General features: G+C 43.1%; 1 protein-coding gene across 1 annotated transcript in view; it reads right to left on the reverse strand.

The window, feature by feature from the left end:
- Asic2 (acid sensing ion channel subunit 2) overlaps positions 1 to 16,202 on the reverse strand; it is a 1,019,895-nt gene that overhangs the window by 253,450 nt on the left and 750,243 nt on the right. The gene's annotated exons all lie outside the window — the stretch shown is intronic.

Genomic DNA, 16,202 nt, shown 5'->3' on the forward strand with positions numbered 1-16,202 from the left:
TGTGTGTATGGGCACTTTCGTGTGAAAGTCTTGAAACTAGAGTGTCCAGGAGAGGATGTAAGTTCTCCGGGTGTGCGCATAGGCATTTATAGGTACAGGTCACGAGTGGGTGTGGTTTCTTGCTGTGACTGGATTCTATGTTCAGTTAGGCCTCTGGTAGGTTGGGCTCAGCCCTTCCCTCAGTCTCTTAGGAACTTGTCATGTGGGCCCAGCCTCTTCCCCTGAAGGTGCCTGCTAGGCCTGGCCCAGCCAGCCAATCACAGCTCTGCCTGGGGAGACACTGGGTGACTTCTATGTCTGCTGATTTCCATTTCTCCTTTACCAAGGGCTAGGTCTTGCAGCTCATTAGTTGGCTGATGATGTTATTTGCCCCTCCTGGATGAGTCCTCAGTCTTCCACCAACCCCCAGACACTTGAAATTCTCAGTTGGCTTTTAGTCTATCTTCAGTTGCTTAAAGCTTCTTCCGTTCATCAAGCTCAAACCTTGTGCATTTCTCCCCTGCCTCCTAATCTATCCCTGGGAAGCCATGTAAAATAAGTTTGGTCATTCTTGTGAACAGGAATCCTTCAAATGCTTTGAAGAACTGGTGGTCCTTCAGTGCTGAAGGGCATCAATTAGTCTCCGGAGCAAAGAGAGTCTCCTGAGAGTCTCTTTCGTCCAGCAAAGTGTTCAAGCTCATGTTTGTGTTCCTCAGGTTGAATGTACCCAGTTCCTCTTTGTGGATTCTACTCTTGAGATGGGTGAACTTACATTTCTTTCTCATTTTTTCCCTTTGTTTCCCTACTGCCTATGCTGTTCTGTACCTCTTTGCCTCCCCTACCCTTTCACTTCATTTCCCCTTCTCTTCTTTCCTTCCTTCCTCTCCTTCCTAATCTCCCCCTGAATCTCATAGCCCCTCTTTGAGACCTTTCTAATTTATGTTGCAGGTGACCTTAGGGTCCTGAGCAAATGTCACAATGGAGGTTTCATGGTGGTGGAAAGAGCAGGACTTCTCCCCTGTGTTCCTAGCTTATGGAACATTTGTTTTGCATACCCTTCCCATTATTCCCTATTGGGCAGGTTACTACAGGGGCTTCTGTGTCTTTCCTTCCATTCTCTCTACTACCCTGTTCTGCTCCATAGTGACATTGTTCATACTCAGCCTGTCATGGTTCTCTTTTATTCTGGGCTTTTCTTTACACTGACCTTATTTTCCCTCCTTTTAGTCACCCTCCTTTTCTTTAAGTTCAAATTTTTGGCTACCTCTTTTATCCCCCCAAAGTCCCAAACCGAAGAGGTCAAGTGATATCCCATGACCACCAGAAGAAAAATCACAGACTGGAAAGACCAGATCTGCAAGGGAGGGGCTGGTCCATAGTGGGTTCACATTATCGGGGGCTGGAAGTAGATTGGCTGAAGAGTTGTAATTCCCATTGAAGAGAGAATCTTGAGAAGTGGAAGCTGAATACAAGACCTCCTGTAATGCCTTTATTTCAAGGGAAAAGGTCAAGGCCCAGAGAGAGAAGTGATTTGCTATAAAGCACAGATCAAAAATGAATTCAGGTTCCAACTTCCAACTTGATCTCTGCTCACCCTATAAGATGATGATGATGTTGAGAAGGAGGAGAAGGAGAGGGAGAAAGAGGAGGAGGAGGAGGAGGAGGAGGAGGAGGAGGAGGAGGAGGAGGAGGAGGAAGAGGAGGAGGAGGATTATTGTTAGCCTTGGGTCTTCAACTCAGGATCTGGGCATTGTCCCTGAACCTTTTTGCTCAAGGCTCATACTCTACCATATTAGCTACTGTTCCATTTCTGGCTTTCTCTCCCCCTCCCCACCTATTTAACAGAAGATAAGAATCTAACAGACTTTTCTGCTCAGGCTAGCTTTGAACTGTGATCCTCAGATCTCAGCCTCCTGAGTAGCTAGGATTACAGGTGCATGCCACAGGTGTCCAGCAGATGATTATTTTTAAAATCCATTTTGATGGGATGGGCACGTAGCTCAGTGATAGAACACTTGCCTACTGTATACCTTTGATTCCATCCATAGCACAGAAAAAAAAGAAATCCATTTTGAAATTGTTTATATATTCATATGGTTCATAAAGACAAAGGACTTCCAGTTAAAGCTTCCCCTTTCTCTATCCCAGCTACACACATTTTTCCTTCCTGAAGGCAACTGATATGAGCAATTTCCTGTGTGATGTTTGAGAGATGCTTTATGAATATACATATGTGTATGTAGTCTTAATACTCCCCCATTCTGTACATTAAAGGCTCCATTCTGTGAATACTGTTGTCTGAAATAATGATGTTTGATGTTCATCTCATCTCTTTCCTCTCCCTGCCCCCCTCTCTGTGTATTTTCAGTGATTTTATGGTTGCCTTCCTCTGGCACCTCATTCCAGCTTCTGTTATTTTCCTCAACTTCTCATTTCACATTATCCTGCTCTCCCATCCAAAAAGGACAGTAGGTTCTGTGGCAAGGTGGCACACTGAGATTGCCATTTTATTATCAGATTTTCCTTAACTCTTTGCTAGATATGTTAATGGAAGAAAAAAGCTCTCAGGTGGATAATCTCTAACAGCGAGACACACACAGGTATTTGTTTGCCTTTGAAGTACATTATAGGATGTGCTTGCATAGAATTTAATTTTCTGGTCATATTTTTAATTTGGCTAATCATCACACACACGCACACACACACACACACACACACACACACACACACACACTTTAAGAGCCTAAGGATAAAGCTATCGCTGGTAGTGGGCGACATTTCAAGCATACATTGGTGGACAGAGAAAGCTAGTTCAGAATTCAGAAGTTTCTGGAACCAATACACAGAGTGGATAAAACATTACCATGGAGAGAACCAGAAGGTGTTAGGACAAAATATGATCTTCATGAACACACAGTTCAAGTCAGAAGAGGAAATTGAGATAGGGTTTGGTGAGAAGTTGATCTGATGGCTGTGGTGTTGATGGTGATGATGGTGACAATGCTGAGGATGGAAGTTTTGTACAGCTGACACTGAGCAGTATGTGTTCCATACTGTATTAGAGGTGCATGAACTAACTCATACTTATAATCTGTACACCACTGTTGGTGCTCTTTTATACATATAAGAAACTGAGGCGGAGAATGGATAAGTATCCAGTCAGAGACTGGGATCCAAATCCCAGCATTTGGCTCTGGAGTACAAGGTCTTAATTAAGCTGGTTGTAATTAGCAGAAAGTAATAACTGTGGCGGATGTTTACTGAATCCTGAAGGGTGTCAGGAATCATCCTTGGCCACTGGGAGTAAAACATCTGCTCAGATGTGGTCCCTGCCTTAGATTTTACTCTAGTGGGAGAGAACGGTTAAGAATAGTAAATATCATCATATGTATTAAATGTGATTAACTATTAATGAAATACTAATGAGTAATTTTAATAAACACTGGTGAATGTTCTAGCAAATATGGGCACAGTGTGTTGAGAAGGTCCAGAGGAGAAGAATCTGAGAGGGATATCCATACACTTTGTCTTATCACTGGAACATTTCCTCATGTTCATCTTACTCTGGCTCATGGAAAATCCCATGACTTTCACCCACAGTGGTCCCACTCTGATCCAGAATCAGAGCCAGGCAGAGGCAACACTGCCATGGCCTCCTGCTAGGGATGCTCAAATCATCTTAAACAAGACCATCCACATTCACAAAATCCAAACCCTCCTTCAGATGTGGGTGTTTGTGTGTGTGTGTGTGTGTGTGTGTGTGTGTGTGTGTGTGTGTGTGTGTTGTGACTTTCTAGTTTCACACCTCAGGCCAATTCATTGGATCTGTCTCTTGCCCCCAGCATCTCCTTAGCCTTGCTTTATTCTGTGTTTCCACATAAATACCTGCATCTTGGTTGTAACTTTGGCCATGGCCATAAAGTTAGCAGAGAAATGGAGCTTTGCATACTTTTCTACTCAATTTGCTCTCTTATACATATAACAAAACTCTGATTAAAATAGTTAAGCATAATAGCCATCTCCAGCAGCCACCACCCACTCTCATGATGAAAAGGCCTGCAGTTAAAAGTGGGATTTAATGAAATAGAAAACCCCTGGCACAATTAGGCATTTTATTCACCATTTCATGACTGTCCCCTTCCTCTTTTCAATCAGTACAACCTTACCCCTGGCTCTCATCTCAGCTTTGGGGAACACTAACTCATGAGTCCCAAATCTGTTTCACAGACAGATCCTCTGTGGAGGCTCAGAGATTTAAGGCCAAGTTGATTTGTCAAAAGCTCCATTCAGGCTACTTTCCCTCCCGGCTCTAGCTTTCCTGCATCTCAACTACTAACGGTTTGGTTTGTTTACTCTCTGTTGCCTGGAAAAGGCCTAGCCAAGCCACTGCCTCAGGGGCCTCTACTCCTAGTTTATCTTTCCTGTCCACCCACAGGAAGGGCAGAGAGGGAGAGATTTAGTGCATTCTTCTGTGGTGGTATGGAGCTGTGTGGTTATCCAAACAGAAGGGGAAAGGAGAGAGGGAAGGAGAAGGAAGGGAAAGGAGCTGCAGGGAAGCAGAGGGAAGGAAAATAACAAGGAACACCAACCAGGTACCAACCCCTATAGGGTGCTCTACCTAATGGTGCCTCAAAACAGTGTCCTCTGGTGGGTCACATGACCTCTGCCATGCAGTTGAAGACATAGAAGCATCATCTTTCCTGTTTTGTTCTTAACCATAGATTAGATGGTATTGTCCATCATCATGTGACAGAACCATTTGTTGAGTACTTGGTAGTGTGAGGCATAGAGTGAAGCCTTCTTTTCCAGGTGAAGGAAATGGGGCCCAGAGAGGGACAACTACTCACTTAGAGCCACACAGAGTGCCACACAGGTGGTTCAGGCACGATTCCAATCCATGTTTGATTCCAACATAAGGGTAAGTTCTAGAAAGGCCTGGGAGTTTACAAGGAGAACAAAGTGGGAGGCAGTGTAACTGTAAGGTTTGCCAATACCAGATGTAAGATTAACTGAAAGGAGACTGCCACATGGTTCAGGCAGAAAAGAATTTATTGGGGGGAGAGCAAACTGCTGGCCAGCATGAGATGGAGGTGTGTGGAGAGAGAAGAGAAGAAAAAGGAAAAGAGGGAGGGAGAGAGATTATATAGGGAAAGGCAGGAGGCAGGTCCACAGCCTATGCGGAAGTGATTTCAGAGCCTGGAGAACCTCTCAGTGTCCCAAGGAGGCGTGAGTACGGCAGTTCAGGAAGTGTCTTCAGTGGATGAGGAAATGACCTCAGAGTCTGGGTCCTTTACTGACTCACAGTCAGGTGATTGTCAGTCTGATGGTTACTGGTTTTGGATCGGTCATTTCTGGCAAGGCTATGGGCTGTATTTCACGAAGAGGAAGGGAAAAGGGAGCTGTTCTCCTGGGCAGACCTAACAACTACAAAAACTCTCTGGTGGAGCTAGTGTGTGTGGGGGGGGGGGGCGGGGAGGTGAAGGCAAATAGTTGGAGCAGAAGCTGGGTTCTCAGGATCTACTATGAATGTGGGAGTTACAGTCTTCCCAGCTGTGGAACTGTCAAAGCAGAGCTCAAACTAAGTAAGCATCTTGCTAGAAAGAGGTTTAGGGAAGTCCTCAAGGCTACAGGTGCTAGGCTGTGCTCAGGAAGTTAGAGAAGGCTACACAGCATACTCCCCTCAACACATCTAGATGACATACACTGAGAGCCACCATGTGTTCAGAAGGTAAGAAATCAACTTTACAAGCCATGGAATTTCAATATCCTCCTTTGTCTGTTTTTCTCTGCCTTTCTTCTTGCCCTTCCCTTACTCTCTTCCTCCCTCCTCTTTCTTCTTTCCCACCCTCCTTCCCTCTCTTCCATTTCTCTTCTCCTCCCTCCCTCCCTCCCTCCCTCCCTCCCTCCCTCCCTCCCTTCCCTCCCTCCCTCCTTCCTTCCTTCCTTCCTTCCTTCCTTCCTTCCTTCCTTCCTTCCTTCCTTCCTTCCTTCCTTCCTTCCTTCCTTCCTTCCTTCCTTCCTTCCTTTTCCTTCCTTCCTTCCTTTCTTCCCTCCTTGCTTTCTAATAAATATTTCCCCATCCTGATGGTGCTCAGCTTTACTTGTTCACTATTTCTTAGCAGCTTATAGCTCTAACACATAACATTAGATGCAAAACAGTTTTCTGAAAATGCTTGGAGTTATAAAGGCAAGCCCACAAATCTGGTGAGTCATAAGAGCCATGAAGCAGCTCAAACCCTGTGAGCTGGCAATTCTATACCCTGGAAGTTTCCCTAAGGAAATAATCACAGAATAAAAAACTAAAAAAGAAGATGTTTACAGTGGGCAGTGGGGATTTTCATAATAGAAGGGAACAGTTTACATGTTCAACAACAGGGGAGAGTGACTGACTGGACAAATGATAGTCATGCTTATGTTACTGAACAGATATGCCATACTTATAAAATAACATGACAAGTATGTCGATGCTTTGCACTTCATAAACAAGTATTATCTAAAATGACCCAAGACCAAAGAGCATACCCGCTCATATCACACTTTTGGAGAAGTATTTCTTTGAACAGGAACAATAGTGAAGAACAGGTAGGAGAAGGTTCCTTTGGTAACATCATTTAGATTCCAGGAGAACAAACAAAACTCAAGCAAGTTTGCCATTGACATCATGTTCCCTGGCACTCTTAGACCTTTCAACCTCCACCTGCACCCCTTTTGGTCTCAATCTGTTTTAACCACAAATTGCAGTGGAAGTCTACAACATCTTCACTGGATGGCTTGACCCTGTGTCCTTGACCCTGATGGGACCTCAAACAGCATGAAGGGCTGGGCACGTATTTCCTCCAATTTCCAGTACACTTGCATCTTTAGCTATTTAAATTTTGGGGGGTGGGGTGGGGGAGGGCCTTCAGCACTAACAATGATTGTTGTAGTTTAGAGGTATTGTAGGGAGAAAAAGATACCATTTCAGCAGCCATCATGGAATGTCACAAAATCCACAACAATAGTGTTAGGTTTAAAGAACAGAGGATAATCATGTGGCAGGCATGTAGCCAGGAACTTATTGTGCACTACCTCATTTAATCCCAGTGATAACCCTATTGAAGTAGATGTTATTATTTCTATGTGTATCTAGCAGGATTATGAACCCATCATACATTAAATAATTTACAGAAGGTCAAAGATAAGTTTTGCTGATGTCGAATCCTCTCTAACCATCCTCTCTAGACTGTATTTTATGATGCAGTCTCCCTAGAGCATGGATTAAATATGAGCGACTCTCTTGTCTTTTCTGGGAGTTACTTCTTCTTGTCTTAGGTGCAGTTCTGACTAGGCACTTAATTATTTGTGTTTCATGACCTCATTGAATAGAAATAGTATATAGGAAGAAAAGAAAAAGGCTTTAAGATTAAAGAATACGGATAGCCTGAGTATATAGTGGAAGCCTGGCAAAGGAGAAGGAAAAAGAACTGCAAAACAAAGCAAAACAAAAAACCAGATAACAGGTCTAAAAATAGATGTCATCTCAAGCTGGGGAAAACTCAACACATTTCAAATAGTCCTGAGTCTTTTAACCTAAAACAATAGTTGGAACTGCCCGTGATGACCCTGAGCCATTATGATTACATTTTATTCTGCACAATCCACATACAGAGGAGTTCAGAAAGAGTTTCAGCTCCTTCTAAATGAATTTTTTAAAAAGGAAAAAGAAAAAGAGCCAAGTGTAGTGGGACACACCTATAATTCCAGCACTCAGGAGGCTGAAGCAGCAAGATTGTGAGACTCAAAACCAACCAACAAAAAAAAAACTCACAAAAAGTTAAAACCCAAAGAAAAACAAAAGCCACAAGCAAACAACAACAAACAAGGAAAAAGCTGTGGTGCTATGAATCTTTAACTCTCAGCAACATTATTCAGAAAAAGACTTCTTTGTGACAGAGGATCTGAATCACAAAGATTTTTACCCTTCTTGGTCTATTGTTTCAGCAGTCACTGTGAAATCCAAGTTTCCCCATAGTCATAATTTTGATGGTTAAACAATTATTCAATATATTGCTTCTTGTTCTGAATTGGTTACCTGGTAGCTCCATGATGGGGTTATACTGTGGGTGGTTAGTGATTCTAGAATAGAAAGTTTCAAGGTATTTAGATGTTTCTCTTTTCTGTTTCTTAAAAACACAAAACAAACAATGACAGACCAAGTTTTACCACGTTTTCCCCTCCAGGAGGAAATAATAAAAGAGAAATGGAATTCTCAAATTGAGAACACAGTTCTGCCATTCCTGTCGCCATCAGAAACATTTTAGAGTTTTGTTCCTTGGGCTGTGGAAGTCTTGTGTAGTAAGTGACAGGAGAATTGTGATTTTCAGAGCGTATCAGAACTCAGAAGATCTCAATGCAGTTTCCTGTGTCGGAACTCAGAAGATCTCAATGCACAGTTTCTTTGCATGGTGCTTTGTCAGTTCTCTCGGTCTGTGTTTCCCTGTTCCCTTTCTTGTACCCACTCATTCATTGATAAAGAGAAATGTGAAATGCCCGCCTTGCTTTGTAAAGTGTTGATACGGTAGTCTTTTGAACTCAGAACTGGAATTTTGCCCAAGGGAAGAGGCCTGGTGGCCATGAGTTTTAAGTATCTTTTTAATCTGGACTCTTTACAGTGATTCCCAGGAAAACCCTCACCCACAGCACATTCTACCCCTCACCAATGGCTGCCAACACCATTTTCTATCCTTTTCCAGCCTGTGCCTATGATTTGTGCCCACTTCCCACCAGTTCCTGGTAGTCATTAGTGCACAGCTTTCCCAGCTCTTACCAGGCTCCTTGCCTTAGCCATCTTCTTCTCCCATCCATTCCTCACCCTTTGATGATGTTGTTACTCTGCTTCAAACCCTTCAATAGCTCCTCATTGCTTATTGCAGAGCCTCACAACTGGTGTGTCATGTCACGTAATGGGTTGAAGGGAGTATAAATACAGTTTCTCACAGCTTTGGGGACAACAAGGCAAGCTTGGGACCGCAGGACTGCTTGACTACTTATACATCATATTTTTGTGTGTGTGAAAACAGTACTGGGGATTTTGAGTCAGGACCTCATGCTTGTTGTACCACTTAAGCCTCCAGTCCTTCTGCATATAAGGTCTCGAACGTTTCCCAAGTCAGCCTCGAACTAGGAGCCTCCTATCCTATTCCTTCTGGGGGATTCTGAGCCACCATGCCCTGCCCAATATAATCTACTTTCTATTTGACAAACAAGAAATCCAGAAGGTTCTAAGAATGTCTAGCTGATGTTGTACTCTCATCTTGACCCATCTATCCTACTGGCCTTTCTTGCAACTTTCTACCCAGGGCCTTTTCCTCAACTATCTAACCTTTTTCTCTTTTCCAATATAAATCCCTATTACATTTTTTGTACAGTTATAACCTTGAACTTGAGGTCCAGGTGTGATCGTCTTTATTTCTTGGCTTGATGAACTTCTGCTCAGCTTTTGTGGCTTTCCTCATCAGTCGCTCTCCCTTTTTTCTGCCAGCAGGATTAATTTCTTCCACCTCCATTGCTTGCCAGGCAGGGGAACTTGAGCAAATAACTAAAACTTTGAGTCTTAATTTCCTCATTTGAAAAATGGAGATAATAATACCTGCCTTGCAGGGTTAGCATAAAGATTAAATAAAATAGTGTATGTAAAGCAGTAAGCATACAGCTTGGCATATAGAACACATTCTGTACGTATTTGGTGAATAATAAATGGTGGTTGTTATTACTATCAAAGCTTTGCCAGTGTGCTTATCCCATAATTGGGCAATGGCTGTGAGCTTCCCCTTTTAAGATTTTCCTATTCATCTCAGTTCATCACAATAGATTCTGTCTCTGCTAGGATGTCAGCTCTGTGAAGGAAGAGGCCATGGATTTGTCCACCAGGTCATCCTAAATACCCCAAACAGTGCCTGGCACACAGCAACAACACCCTAATATTTGTTGACTAAGTGTTTCCGTCATTTGGATCTTGCAGATATCAAATGTGAAAAGTGATTGTGAAGTTATTGGTGAGTTTGCAAGTTATCTTGTAAATATCTTTTGAATTTAGTCCCAAGGCTGATGCTCAGGTTGAGGACCCACAGCATGAACCCACTTTTGGACTGGTAGTCTTTGGTGCAATATTCAAGTTCTACATATGAAGCTCCTGTAGGATGCTAGCACTTTCATTTGCTGGAAAGAGGAGGTAACCATTGCAGGTATTTTAACTGTTTTTTTTTTTTTTTTTGTCCAGTCCTGGGCCTTGGACTCAGGGCCTGAGCACTGTCCCTGGCTTCTTCCCGCTCAAGGCTAGCACTCTGCCACTTGAGCCACAGCGCCGCTTCTGGCCGTTTTCTGTATATGTGGTGCTGGGGGAATCGAACCCAGGGCCTCGTGTATCCGAGGCAGGCACTCTTGCCACTAGGCCATATCCCCAGCCCCAGTATTTTAACTGTTTTCAGTGCCTTCTGAAATCAGATGTCTGAAAAGAGGAGTCATTTATGCATTGTATGTTCCTTTATCTTTTTTTGTCAGTTGTGGGGTTTGAACTCTGGGCCTGGGTGCTGTCCCTGAACTCTTCAGCTCAAGGCTAGTGCTTTACTACTTGAGCCACAGTGCCACTTCTGGTTTTCTGGTGGTTCACAGACTTTCCTGCCTGGGCTGGCTTTTAACTGCAATCCTCAAATGTCAGCCTTCTGAGTAGCTAGGATTACAGGTGTGATCCACTGGCGCCTGGCTGCATCATATGTTTTTTATACCGACATGGTTTTGAATATTTGGAACACTGAGTTCAGTCACTCAAGTTCTCTATTCCAGGTTGTGACCACTTTGTCAAGGAAGATGAAGGCACTGTGGGATGTACAGTTAAGGAATATACCTCCTTTTATTTTGGTGCCAGGGCTTAAACTTGGGGCCTTAATGTTGCTCACCTTGCTTGCTCAGCTGGTATCCTACCACTGGAGACACATTTCCAGTGTTGCTTTTTGTTGGGTGTTTGGAGACAAAGTCTCACAGAACTTTGCTGGCCTGAGGCCTGAGTGACTTTTAATGGTAATCCTCTAGATATCAGCCTTCTGAGTAGCTAGGACTATGGGTAGCTGCTAGTGTCCAGCTTTGAGGGCATTCTTGAGTGGGTTTCATTTGAGGGGGAAACTGTAGCCTTTTAGAGAGTGGCTGCTCCAATCTTCTTGGTCCAATTTATAAATAAGGAAATTGAGGCCCAGAGAGAGAGAGAGAGAAAGAGAGAGAGAGAGAGAGAGAGAGAGAGAGAGAGAGAGAGAGAGAGAGAGAGAGAGAGAGAGAGATTTTTTCAAGGTCAACCATTCAGTGCTGAGACACTTTGTCTAGCATCCCTTCTTTCCATGAAAGTACATTGTCCATACCAGAAAAGAAGAAAAGGCTTTCCAGCAGACAAAGTTTCAATACCTGAAAATATTGATCCCATGAAGACTATTTTAAGGGCTCCATCGGTCAGTGTTTGGTAGCTCAGGCTTGTGAAGAGAAACCAAGAAGTGAAAATTGACTGCATATGGTGAGTGAGAGGGGCACACAAGTGATTTGATGCCAGATCGTGTGCATGTGTGTGCATGTGTGTGTGCCTGTGTGTGTATACATGTGCATAGGCACACACACACTTTATTCTGCAATGAAGAGGATTTCACTTCCTTCATTTCATTTATAGGAAGTTCATCTGGGAAATTGTAACTAATAGGTAGCATTGGGAAAATAAATTCTCAACAAGTGGTAGAATGGATTGGATGAGGTGAGAAAAAGAAGGGAACAGCGGAAGTCTATGCTGTTTGAATGGTAGGGAGCCTGGCCACAGCAATGAGGATGGGCAAGGAAAGGAAGGAAAGGGCATGTGTGAAAGACTCAGAGAAGGAAGTTCTCCTCTTTAATGAAGAAATGGTACCAATCAATCTGGTGCCAAGGTGATAAACTGCAAGTCATCCAGGTAAACAAGGCTGACATATACATCCCTTAAGACTTTTTTTTAAAGCCCTGGAAAACAAAGAGTCTCATTAAAATAAACATGTTTTAGTTTGAGTAAGAGGGATTTCTTGCCTGGGATAGTGAACTAAGCTAATTAAAGAAATTGACTCATTGGCTTTCAGCTGATTATTTAGGAAATCTCTAAATAGATGTGTTCTTACTCAAATCTTAACAAACATACCCGATTCCTTTAAGCCATCACTTCCTCTTCTCTTCAAGGAGAAGCAAATCTTCACAGAAGTTCATCTCATCTGGATTTGACCTTGGAATTTCCTTCCTTTCTGATATTTAACCCCCTGAAGTTGTCTTGTTTAAACACCACTCCTGTAGCTGTCAGCAGCAATCCCAACTAGAAATCATACTTGAGTTATAACCTGGTGACTGTCATACTGTGCATATCCAGCAATTTGGTGCTGTTGTTGGCTGAATAAATGAGTGATAAATGAGTAAAGGAAGGAAAGTAGGAGGATTAGGAACACAAAAGGAACAATTTCACTCCAGTAAATGGATTTAACCTACATGACTTCAAAGATAATTTTGAGTTGGTTTATTTCTAGTAAAAGCAGTACCACCCACATACCCACAACATTATGAATCACTTTGTAATGTAGGTAAAGTGCGTTTTTAGTGGGGGGGGGGGGTGGAAAAGAGAAAATAGATCACATCACTGAACTAGTTAACCATTCAGTGGTAACTATCCATCTCCTCTGCCAATCAGGCCAGGTCTGAGCTGGACCAGACAACGTCTAGCATTGAAGGAGCCACATCTATGTATGTTAAAAAGGTATCTTTGATTTGGGGGCTGCTCAACAGCCCCAAACAGATAACAAAGTGGCAACTGACCAAGTATGTTTGATTAACGTTCTTTCATCCACCGTCAGCCTCTTGATCCTGCTACTACATCTTAGATCCTTTCTCAGTTCTTTTATCTGTAACTGCCTCCTTCTCCCCTTCCTCTTCCATGTCCTCCTCCTCTTTCTCTTCCTCTTCCCCTTATCTTTCCTCATTTTCACCCTTCCTTTAACTGGTGGCTTAGATGTTAACTTTTGAAACTCCTGACTAGATATGGTAGATTATCTGCAGACATGTTTCTTTTTTTGTCTCCAAAAAACCCATGAAAATGATAGTTAAAGAAAAAGAAAAAGGAAGATTCTTTTAAAGGCCAAAAGGAGACATCAGTGGGTTTCGTATTTTAGTCTATGTTTGAAAAGTAAAGCATAAGTAGCTGGGCAGAGGAGTTGTGAACTGACATGTCTTGCAGAGGGGAAATCCTAATACAAGTGAGTTCGAGCCAGTACAATCCCTGTCAAGCTTTGTGTGTCTGGAACCAAATTCATAATCTCCCCCCATTCTCCTCTTCTGTTGCCTTTGCCATTGCCAATTCCTCTTCATCTTCTATTTCCAAAATGTTTCTTTTTTTCCTCTGGTCCTTATAGCAAAGGATGGCAACATTGTTCACCAAAACTGAAGCACACTTCTATGTCCATCTGTTAGAACCCATTTTATGGATTGAAAGCATTTCATAAGCCCCCTACATAGAGACCAGTTCATTCTTGACATTAACCTCAGAAATGAGCATAGGATTCGGTACATGGGAAACATTCAATAAAGATTCTTTTATGTCTGGAGGTTACTTTGTACCTAGAATGCCACCACTTTCCCTCCCCACCTCATAGATTCTAGTTGGGTGATACAAATTGAGTATACCTATTTTCTGCCATTTGAGTATATTTTGTTCTACTATCAGTACTCTGTAATTGATATTGAATTCCACTGAAGTCTGCATGTTTTGAAGACCCAGAGACATTCCCAAAGTCTTTAGACATCCATTTTCATGCACCTATGTAGATTAAAAAATGCCATTTGTGCTTAGGGGTTAGGTGGTAAGATGGTACTTGGAAAAAATCTGGGCACTAATGGCTCATGCCTATAAGCCTAGATACTCAGGAGGCTGAGATCTGTGGATGGTGGTTCTAAGCCAGTCTGGGCAGGAAAGTTTGTGAGACTCTTATCTTCATTCAACCAGCAAAAAAGCTGAAAGTAGAGTTGTTATATTCATGTGGTAGAGTACTAGCCTTGAGCAAAAAAACTCAGGGACAGGACTCAGGCCCTGAGTTTATGCCCCAAGATCAGCACACACACACACACACACACACACACACACACCCCTACACACTGAGATGGTACTCATTTAGCCTTGGCATCAAGACATTTGGGCTTATGATTCAACTCAATCTTAACTTTATGTTCTTCTTCACCTCTCCCAGTAGCATCTTACCCTTAAGATGACTAGTTGGAGTAGATAATCTCTGAGATGGGTGCTTCTCTGAGATTTGTATATATCTGAGCTGATTATTAGCCTAACCCTGGAGCAGCTGAGTGCCAGCATTGTCTCCTTAATTTAAGTGGTGAATGTGCACCAATAAGGACAGAGGTTAAGGGCTGCAGGGCTGATCTGAGGGAATGGCCTGGACTTTGATCCTCAGGCTCAGAACCTATGTAAAATTTTGCCTCTGAAAAAGTCAGATACCGGCTGTGCCTGGGTTTGATCCTTACCTTGTATCCTCTGCTCTTGTCCCTTTTTATGTTTTTTTTTTTTTTCTAGAAGGGAAAGATTACTCAGAGTCCACAGACAGAGGTTTCGCTTGGAACATATACCTGCTGATTTCAATGATGTTTGTTGTACACAAGATTGCTTGGGGCCTGGGAGGAACACTTCTCTTATCTTTTTATATATGAAAGAAAGGCTTGTAGTTTTGTCCAAGCATTCCTCATCAGATCCAAGGCAAAGACTTTCTTGGAGGGAAATCATGGAGCCTGATTTTACCACCTCCAATTATGGAGGCTGACGTAGGAAAGCGCAGATGAATTGGTGTCTCCTCTGGGTTCGAAACATTTGTAGATGGACTGGCAGGAAGGTCAGATGCTGATCAGCTCTGGATTCATTCCAGAGTAAGGAAAGAAAGTGGAGAGTGCCTTAGCTGGGTTCCTGCTGTGTGTAAGGAACCACTCTGGCTGCTTTAAACCTCACTGGATCTTTTCAATCATGTATCTATTAGGTTTCTCAGTCTGATTACATGGCTTCATAGGTAGGTACAGAAACTGACACTTGGAGAGCTGAAACAGTATGCTTGAGGTCCTGTATTTAGTCTAGGACTTGAACTCAGGACTGGGAGACTAAAAATTATGCCTACCCCTTGTGTGTATGAATGTATATATGTATATGTACATGTGCATATGTATATGTGTGTATAGTGTGTGTGTATGTGTGTGTGTGTGTATGTGTGTGTGTGTGTGTGTGTGTGTGTGTGTGTGTGTAGGGGATAGCAGTGCCAGTCTTTTCTTTTTTTTTTTTGCCAGTCCTGGGCCTTGGACTCAGGGCCTGAGCACTGTCCCTGGCTTCTTTTTGCTCAAGGCTAGCACTCTGTCACTTGAGCCACAGTGTCACTTCTGGCCATTTTCTGTATATGTGGTGCTGGGGAATCGAACCCAGGGCTTCATGTATACAAGGTAAGCACTCTTGCTACTAGGCCATATCCCCAGCCCAGCAGTGCCAATCATTAGGGCTGGGAAATGAAGGTCTGTATCATCTCTTCTGACCAAATAATTATGTCACAGGTAGAAAATGGCAGCTTCCTTGGGTACCTGTTGCCCTGATCGTAGCAGAGCACCTAGGAATTTGGGAGATGGGAAGAGAATGTGTTCTCTTCCATGCTTGGCAGTATTAACTCTGTTGGCTTCTGAGTAGGAGTGGGGTGGCAGGTAGCCCGGAATCCGGGAGGAAAGTGGGAGGTTTGCATTTGGACTTAGAGAGGAGGTGCTTTCTTGTCATTGGCCACATCTTCAGCCTGCTTCTCATTCTATACACATTCTCTGGAGACTCGTCTACCTCCCTGATTTCTACTCTCTTGGAGGAAGAAAGCCTTCAAAGTCTTTCCCATCTCATTTCCGAGTTTCAGGCCTGTGCATGCTCCTGCTTTTCTGTCGCACTGAATGTTTGTCAGGGCATCTGAACTCAGCATAGCCAGTGTTGTCCCCAGACCCTCCTCTTAAATCTCTCACTTTGTCAAATGGCTCCTTTGCTCATCAGTCTGCTTACCTCAGAAGCCTAGGTATCATTCTGGACTTGCTTCTCTGCCTGTGCCCAACTCCCTAATCCCAATTCTTTACATTTCTTAAGTGCATCCCCTTGCTGTCGCTGTCTCCTTACCAACCAATTACGTCAG

The sequence above is a fragment of the Perognathus longimembris genome, chromosome 17 (assembly GCF_023159225.1).
Source record: "Perognathus longimembris pacificus isolate PPM17 chromosome 17, ASM2315922v1, whole genome shotgun sequence".
In the NCBI taxonomy this organism is placed as follows: Eukaryota; Metazoa; Chordata; class Mammalia; order Rodentia; family Heteromyidae; genus Perognathus; species Perognathus longimembris.